A 9,423-nucleotide genomic window follows, 5' to 3' on the forward strand; every position below is an offset into this window, starting at 1 on the left:
AGACGCTTTCATGGGTCGGTGTAGGATATGTGTGCCAATTATATGACAGTGATATAAGTAACTTGCATATTGTCTAATATTGTTTTTTCACTTTTTCAATAGTCACCGTTTATCCGGTGCAGCACTGTTACTTTAAAGTAATGTTTAAAGCTGACTTGACAGTTTGTCAGCTGGTGTAAGATTGCCTAATGTGCTGTAAGTTAATTGTCACAAGCAAATTAAATTTGTACTTCATGCTCTGTATTATAAGATTGCTACATTTTCAGAGCTTTTTACATAATGGGAAAGGAGACAATATTTAAGGAATGATTGTGTGTTGTTGATGTGTATTGTGTTACAGATAGTATTATTTTTTCTATAGTTATTGCATTTTTTTATCATAGTAACAAAAAATGTTTGAATTCAAGCTTGCATTTATGTTACATGTCATGTATGTTATCAATCATATACTTGATATAGTAGACAAGTGGTCATATGTAAGTTAATATGATTCCACATTTCAGTGTGAACATAATATGTATTTGCATATTGATACTGTTTTTTGTGGAGGGTGTTTCTATTCCTGTGCAAAATGTGTATTCATGAGAGATTTTTGAAGTAGGTTTTGCGGTTGATAACACAGTCAGGCATATAACATGGTGCAGACTGTACAAGGCAGCTACCCAGAAATTTTCTGTGCTGAATAAATGACAATATTTTGGTTATTGTCTTGTTTAGATATCTGAAGAATTTCATCGGATCACAAGCAAAGACCTCCTGGGGACGTTCAATGCATCCCTCGACAAATTTGTGCCTGGCCTGCTGAAACTATACCGGTCTAAGAAGGGAGGTCTTGGTGAGGAGATGGAAGACCTTTTGGATAAACTTGATGAACAGGTAAGTGCTCCTTTACCTGACATTTTTAGAAGAGAGTATACCTTTGTCATAACAGAAAAAAATGTTGGCTTCAGCCAAAACACATCAATGGAAATGAATGTCATCAGTCATTACTTTGTTTTTATTTGGCGGTATTTTATTTAATTTGTAAAAAGAAAGTAAAATTGTTAAAATGGTGTTTTGTTTTTTTAAGTTTTACATGTTGCTGGGCCTGATCTGTATTTTATTTTTACTATAAGAGTTCTAATTGCTATGAGATGTTTTTAAAAGATGATTTAATCCAAAATGGAAATGTCCACGTCCTCAGTGCAGTCCAGATAATTTTATGGTGAGGATTGCAGTTGTCATAACTCTTGCTGCTTTTTTTTCTGCTGAGGAGCACCTGGGCATTGTTAGTGGGTGTTCAACAGCAGAAAATATTTTTGTACAAAACTCATCACAAGGTTGGTTGGTGAAAGATATTGTGCCGGTAATTAAAGGAAAGTAAGCTTTTTCTTTTTAAAACCTCCATGAGTCAAATGAGCATCATGGTATAGAGGTTAAAGTTAAGATTTTTAGAAATGTATTTTGTCTTTAATTTTTCTTAGCTTTCAATAATTCATATTTTACTTTTCTTCTCTTCAGGACAGTGACATTTTGGAACCAGTGTTGAATGGTGCATCAGTTGCCATCCTCACCATCCTGCAAGATGACGATGCCAATACTTCTATGCGAGAACATGCTGTTGTGTTGGAAGCCCATATGGAAAAGATATATATAAATCGTATAAAGTTTGTATCTGTCTTGTGTGAAACTTGTATGAAAAGCATATAAGTGTGAAAACAGATATAAGATCCCTTGAAAAATTATATAATGAAACTTGTATGTTTTGGATACTTACTAAAACAATGTATGAAAGTAATGCGAAAGTGGCCACTTTCATGAGTAAATCATATAAGGCTTACATGATTTACTCATGAAAGTGGCCACTTTCATGAGTAATCACATATAAGTTTTTACTATTTCTTTTCCATATGGGAGGGGACATCGTGCTACATAACATTCCAGACCTCTCTACTGCCTTGGCATACCTCTTTGGCCTTCTGTATGCCCTCAACATTGATTATCCAAAGCAGATGAGTTTACCTTTGAAGCAATTCAGGGCATCCTTTTTGAACTCGGTGGCTCTCGATGCTCACAGCGCATAAGGTCTCTAAAAACAAAGCTTTTGCTGTGACTGTTAATGGGGAAGCCAGACATGAGTTTAACTTGTTCTTAAACATGTTCAAGTGCATTGTAGAGTCATGTAAAAAAAAAACAAAACAGTAGTTCAACCCCTTTCCCTCTATATAATCGTTCACCTGTTACAAAGAGTTGCATATTTAGTGTTTGAACTGTTAAAATTAATTAGGAATAAGTGAAGGAAAGAGGGAGGAAAGGAAGAAGGGAGAAAAGAAGGAACAGTCAAAACAGAATGGTTCATTTTGACCTGGTCGGTCAATATGAAGGTGAAGTGGATAAGTGATTATTTGAAATGTAAATATTAGTCAGATGAATCTGTATTATTGAGAATCTATGGTGAAATTTTGTCTTGTAGGATTTTAAAAGATTTGTTATAGTGTTTTTCACTCCACCTGAAGCATGGAACTGGTATTTTACCTGATAGTTCGCTGTTCATTGATGGTAACATTTCTAATAACTTTTGACTTCTGTAGTTTATCATAGTAAGCCCATGTAAAATGTCAATGTCTGGGTACAAAGGCAATTGTTTGTTGCACTACCCTATTTAGTGTGCAATAGTTAAGTTAAGCTTTTACAGGACAGTCAGGGTGTGAACGTGAATGACTAAGCTGCTGGACACTTTTCTTTTTTCTGGACTCTGGAATTTTAATGTCTCTGCTGGGGTGCTCAAAGCACCCTGAAGAAACTAGCAACACGTTTTTTTCTGTTTGTTTGCTTTTTTACAGAAATTCACCCCACTGCCCATGACCTTCTGAAATATACTGAAAGCACTGTTGAAAAAAATAAATACGTTTTTACATAACATTCAGTTGTGCTTTGTTTTATTCTATATCTGTTTGAGTGTTTTTTCAAGTACGATAACAGCATAAATTTTTCTTTATTAATATTGGTAAATTTTCAACTCACTGGAGTAAGAATTGTATGATTATTCAACAAGAATATCTGTGTTTGGTGAATTTAGGAATAAATGGCCTTGGAGGGAATAATTGTATGTTAATTCAACAGGAATATCTTTGTTTGGTGAAGGCAGAAATACATGGCATTGAAACCAGAATTTCTTTGTTAGACTTACAGGATTATCCTAATTAGGTGAACAAGTAGATCCAAGTTGGCAGAACATGAAAATATTAGTTAAGTCAACTACAGTTGGCAGAAGTTGAGAAAACTCAAAAATCTCTTGCATCATGTTGCCTTGAAATTTTAAGTTTTCTCAACTTTTTCTTTTTTACAGTGTAGCACGGCTCAACTGGACATCTTCAGCAGCACGTTTGCCTCAATACAGCTCATAATGACGGCCGGCCACATATCACTGTTTAATCTTCCATGGCACAGTTTCTATTAGCAGGCAGACAAATGATGGTAGGTTAGGAAAAAGAAGGTCAGGTGATACTCTGCTTCATTTATTGTCTGATTTTCTACCCGAGTCGCCCGTGTGACCGCTCATCAGATTTTATGATCTTCAGTATCGCCTGCCACATGTCAGGAACCTACTGTGGCAGCTGCTGATTGCCTGTAGTGAAGGTCACATGCAGCTCCAAATGCCAAAATGACGAACATGCACAGATCAGGAACACACGTCATTAGAGACGCAACACAACTGATACACACTGCATTTGGCGCAGTCCTTCCATCGTCTCAGTTTCTTGCATAGTTCAAGATCCTTTCCAGGGGGATGGATCACTTACCCAACTGAGCAACCACATTTTTTTCCTCGTTTTCACTTCCATTTCTTTTTTGTGTTCTCTTGGATAACCGTTCACTTTCTTCACCAACACAGGTTGCAAATTTCACATCTGCTGTTTCTCTGCCTGCAGGAAAAAATAAGGCAGACAAGGTGCACAAATGTTGTCAAGTATGTTTGGGTCCATTTAGTCCTGATTGCCTGTGGCCACTTATGTTAGCATACATGTTAGCTACATTCAGTCAGCTAATTAGCATTGTTGAACATGTTATCCTGCCTAAAAATATTTTTGTACAAACATTGAGACATTGGATCTTGATGGAAGGTCTTTTGTAAATAAAAATACTTACTTCATATTTGGATTGTATGAATCTGAGTGTACTTAAAAGGTGCAGCTATTACCTATTAGCAGATAGCATTAGTATTTGTCAGGCTGCAACACATGCGGCCAAGATACAATCAGAAATAAAAGCTGGGTGCATGCATATGCTAAAGAAGGGCGACCCCTGTTTTCTTAGGTACATTAGCAAAACATACAAAATATTGTGACTGTAAATACTTAAGCACGTATCAACTGTCTGATTATATATGAAGCTGTCACTCCCAATCGTTTCCACTTTGTTATAATACCACTAACAGCTGATTGCAGAATATTTAGTAACATGGAAGTGATTAAATTAGCTGAATTAAATTTTTTGGATGGGTGAGGGAATTCTCTTGGGCACTTACGTATATCAAATCAAATCAAATCAAATCACTTTTATTGTCACATCACATGTGCAGGCACACTGGCACAGCACATACGAGTGAAATTCTTGTGTGCGAGCCCCACAAGCAACAGAGATGTGCAAACACAACAACACAAACGAGCAAAATACAAGAATGGCCAACCTGAAACTAATAAATATATGTACAATATATAATAGTGTATGCATTTCTGGATGTGTATACTAAATATTTTCCTACACGTGTGTGTGTGTGTGTGTGTGTGTGTGTGTGTGTGTGTGTGTGTGTGTGTGTGTGTGTGTACACATTTTTACAAATTAAATAGTAAAAAAATAAAAAATAAAATAATAATAATAATAATAATAATAATAATAATAAAATATATAAAATATACAGAGTTGAATATGTGCAAAACAAGTGGCATTTATATACAGTGTGGAGTGCATAATGTTGAAGTTCCAGTAGTGAAGCTGAGGTGTCTATGACGTGTTCAGCAGTCTGATGGCCTGGTGGAAGAAGCTGTCTCTCAGTCTGCTGGTACGGGACCGGATGCTGCAGAACCTCCTTCCTGATGGAAGCAGTCTGAACAGTTTATGGCTGGGGTGACTGGAGTCCTTGATGATCCTCCCCGCTTTCCTCAGGCAGCGCTTCCTGTAGATGTCTTGGAGGGAGGGAAGCTCACCTCCAATTATCCGTTCAGAGCACCGCACTACTCGCTGGAGAGCTTTGCAGTTGTAGGCGGTGCTGTTGCCGTACCAGGTGGTGATGCATCCAGTGAGGATGCTCTCAATGGCACAGTGATAGAAGGTCCTGAGGATGCGGGGGCTCATGCCGAATCTTTTCAGTCTCCTGAGAAAGAAGAGGCGCTGCTGCGCCTTCTTCACTGTTTTGTTTGTGTGTACTGACCACGTAAGATCCTCAGCCAGATGTACACCAAGGAACCGGAAGCTGCTCACTCTCTCCACAGCAGCGCCGTTGATGGTGATGGGGGTGTGTACTTCTCTGCACCTCCGGAAGTCCACTATCAGCTCCTTTGTCTTTGCGACGTTGAGGGTGAGATGGTTGTCTTGACACCAGTGGGTCAGGGCGCTGACCTCCTCCCTGTAAGCCGTCTCATCACCGTTGGTGATAAGACCCACCACTGTAGTGTCGTCCGCAAACTTCACAATGATGTTGGAGCTGTTAGTGGCTGTGCAGTCGTAGGTGTAGAGTGAGTACAGGAGAGGGCTCAGTACACACCCCTGTGGAGCACCAGTGTTCAGTGTGATGGGGGATGAGGTGATGCTGCCCAGTCTGACCACCTGGCGCCTGTCAGACAGGAAGCTAAGGATCCAGCTGCAGAGGGAGCTGCTCAGTCCTAGATCCTGCAGTTTCCTGTCCAGCTTCGAGGGAACGATGGTATTGAATGCTGAGCTGTAATCTACAAACAGCATCCTCACATACGTGTCTCTCTTCTCCAGGTGTGACAGGGCAGTGTGTAGTGTCAGGGCTATGGCATCATCAGTGGACCTGTTGTGGCGGTATGCAAACTGTAGAGGGTCCAGTGAGTCGGGTAGTGCAGAGCAGATGAAGTCCCTGACCAGCTTCTCGAAGCATTTGCTTACGATGGGGGTCAGGGCTACAGGTCGCCAGTCGTTCAATGAGGAGATGGTGGAGGATTTGGGTACAGGGACGACGGTGGCCATTTTGAAGCAGGCTGGGACTACAGACAGAGAGAGGGAAAGGTTGAAGATGTGCGTGAACACTCCAGCCAGCTGAGCCGCGCATGACCTGAGGACGCGGCCGGGAATCCCGTCCGGACCAGTAGCTTTGCGTGCGTTCACCTTCCTGAAGCACTTCCGCACATCCTCCTCAGACACAGTGTGCGCACTGACGTCATCCGCGGTGCGCACACTGTCCGGTCTCATGGTGTTCGCTGTGTCGAATCTAGCGTAGAATACGTTTAGATCCTCACACAGAGAGGCCGTGGTCTGCGGTGTGCTGGTTTTCCCTCTAAAGTCTGTGATCGTGTTTAGTCCCTGCCACATACTCCGAGGGTTGTCAAACTGTTGCTCCACCCTGTCCCTGTACTCACGTTTGGCTGCTTTGATCGTCTTCCGGAGTTGGTAATGTGCGTGTTTGTAGTCCGATGTGTTCGCGGAGGCAAAGGCGGTGTTCCGTGCCGCGCGAACATCTCCGTTAATCCAGGGTTTTTGATTTGGGAAGGATTTGACTGTTCTGGATGGGACGACATCTTCCACGCATTTCCTGATAAATCCACAGACTGAGTCTGTGTATTCATCAATGTCTCTGGTGGCCACGTGAAACATTTCCCAGTCCGCGTGATCAAAACAGTCCCGCAGCGCAGACTCCGATTGGTCCGTCCAACAGTGCACCGCCCTCCGGGTTGGAGCTTCCTGTTTCAGCTTCTGCCTGTAGGCGGGCAGGAGCAGGATGGAGCAGTGATCTGATTGGCCGAATGGGGCGCGGGGGAGGGCTTTGTACGCATCCCGGAAAGAGGTGTAACAGTGGTCGAGTAGCCGGTTTCCACGTGTTTTGAAAAGGATGTGTTGGTGGAGTTTTGGTGAGACTTTCTTCAGGTTTCCCTTATTAAAGTCTCCGGCTGTGATAAACGCTGCCTCTGGGTGTGCGGTTTCCTCGCTGCTGATCGCGCTGTACAGTTCCCTGAGTGCACGGTCAGTGTCGGCTTGTGGGGGAATGTAAACAGCCGTAATAATCACTGCTGTAAATTCCCTCGGTAGCCAGAATGGCCGGCACTTAATCATCAGGTACTCCAGGTCCGGTGAGCAGAAGGATTTGACCGGGTGCACGTTCGCATAATCACACCAGCTGTTGTTGATCATGAAACACACACCACCGCCTCTGCTTTTCCCAGTAAGATCCTGTGACCTGTCCGCGCGGTGCACAGAGAACCCCGGTAGTTGTATTGCGGAGTCCGGTACTTTGTCCGATAGCCAGGTTTCTGTGAGGCAGATCACGCAGCAGTCCCGCATCTCTCGCTGGAATGAGATCCGTGCCCGAAGCTCGCACAGCTTGCTCTCCAGAGACTGCATATTAGCCAGTAATAAACTGGGTAACGGTGGTCTGTAAGTGCGCCGTCTCAGTCGAACCAGAACGCCAGATCTTCTCCCTCTGCGTCGGCGTTTGCGGCCTCCAGGGCCAGAGAACAAAGTAAGGTTTGTCGGTCGTACACAAGGAGACAAGTGCTGCTCGTGAAAAAATAAAGGAAAAGTAAAATTAAACACAGAAGAAAGCCGTTGCTTGGGGGAGCTCGCGACGAGGCTGCCATACTCGGCGCCATCTTGAAAATCTAGCACAGATACATGATATATGATGATATATGATGATATATGAGCACAGATACAGACAAACCCCAGGTTGTGCTCAAGCCCCTCCTCTTTGGCCTTTTGTTCCATGACCAACATGATTTTGGCTTATGGCATCACTTTCCAAATGAAAAGCTGGTAATGCCCAGTTGTTAGGCCCCTCCTTCCCGTTTGTCACAGCTAGCTTTGCATGCTATTCAAGCACCCTGGGGAGCTGCTTTAACCAATAACAGCCAGATAAGTTGTTTCCACTGTGCTTGTCACCATCATGAAATTAAAATACCATCACATGTACTTTTTCATCATTTTCATTGCTTTAGGTAAAGTCTAAAATCTTTTGGATTATTATAAACTCACAAACACACACTGTGTCCGATAGAAACATACTAGTGAACCAGGTATCTGGCCCTGTGGGCACTCAGGGAGGAGCTTTCTCTGTGACTGGACTGTTCAGCGACACAAGACAGATTAAAGAATACGTTAGAGAGGGAGACATGAGCACCACGTAAGTCTGACCTCCTCAGTTTGCATGATGCCCTGACTACTCTGGAGAACTGCGCGCTAAATGAGCCGTGTTCATATTTTATGAATAAATGTTCCTCGTTCAGTTTTAGCTCCAAATTTGTGATGATATTAACCATCTGGACCAGACATTTCATTCTGCGACTGCAACATAAGAAACCGTTTTTGACATTCTCATATCCCTTATATGGATATTAAAAATAACATTTAGTTATGTCTCTATACTGATGTACAGTAATCGTCTCCCCTTCGGTCAGAGTACTGCAGATGCTGTCCTGGAACCCTTTATTATAGAAAACATTGTTAAAGGGAGAGTTTGACTGTAATGATGTGATTCTCTGTTCAATAATGGCAGCCTAGTCTATTAAAATTATAACCCCAGTGGTAACATCTGTATTAATGGAAAATTGTCACTGTCTTGCAGAAATAGCCCCACAGTGAGTTCCTGTGGACTGTGTGGATCTCTGTGGTCACCTTTGCTTTAACTGCGTTCAGCCTGTTTTAATTCTGCTAACTCGCACAAAGTTTCCTGCATGATTAACTACTCAGTGAACCTCTGTGTTTATGATTTATATGCACTTTCATGACAGTTTCTGGTCACTTTGCCAGTGTCAGTAGGCCTTGGTGTTTGTATGGACCTCAACCATCTGCAGGTATCTGTGGAACTACTTGGCCTGTTTTGATCAACGCTTTGATTCTTTTGCATTTTGTGCCTGGTGCACCATCACCTTTAGGTTCAGGGTTGATGTTATAGCGACATTATTTCTGGACAGGATGTAAAATGTTGCTCTTCACCTCCTTGGCTGATGCTGCAATCTGTTGCATATGCAGTTCATGTACAAATGGACCTCAAAACATTATACAAATCTTTCAGGAGTTAAAGTTTTAAAAAAAGCCACACCAAAATATGACCCATATGTGTGTCTGTATAATTGTGCTTTTTTTTTTGCCTATTCTCTGCCAACTAGATGGAAAAAACTGCTGCAAATCTTTCAATTAAAAGAAAAAAAAAGACAATAACATTATTAGGGTGTTGTGTCAGAAACGTATTTTATCTATTGATCACATGTT

General features: G+C 41.9%; 1 long non-coding RNA gene across 1 annotated transcript; it reads left to right on the forward strand.

Annotated features, from left to right (window-relative positions):
- Nucleotides 1–696: 696 nt before the first annotated feature.
- Nucleotides 697–1,709, forward strand: LOC146708551 (uncharacterized). Its single transcript, XR_014920972.1, has 2 exons — nucleotides 697–876; nucleotides 1,501–1,709. It is a non-coding gene; the product is annotated as an uncharacterized LOC146708551 (long non-coding RNA).
- Nucleotides 1,710–9,423: the final 7,714 nt, after the last annotated feature.

Source organism: Copadichromis virginalis, linkage group LG6, assembly GCF_057382275.1.
Source record: "Copadichromis virginalis isolate Kocher_CV1m ecotype Utaka linkage group LG6, C_Virginalis_male_GT1.1, whole genome shotgun sequence".
Taxonomy (NCBI): domain Eukaryota; kingdom Metazoa; phylum Chordata; class Actinopteri; order Cichliformes; family Cichlidae; genus Copadichromis; species Copadichromis virginalis.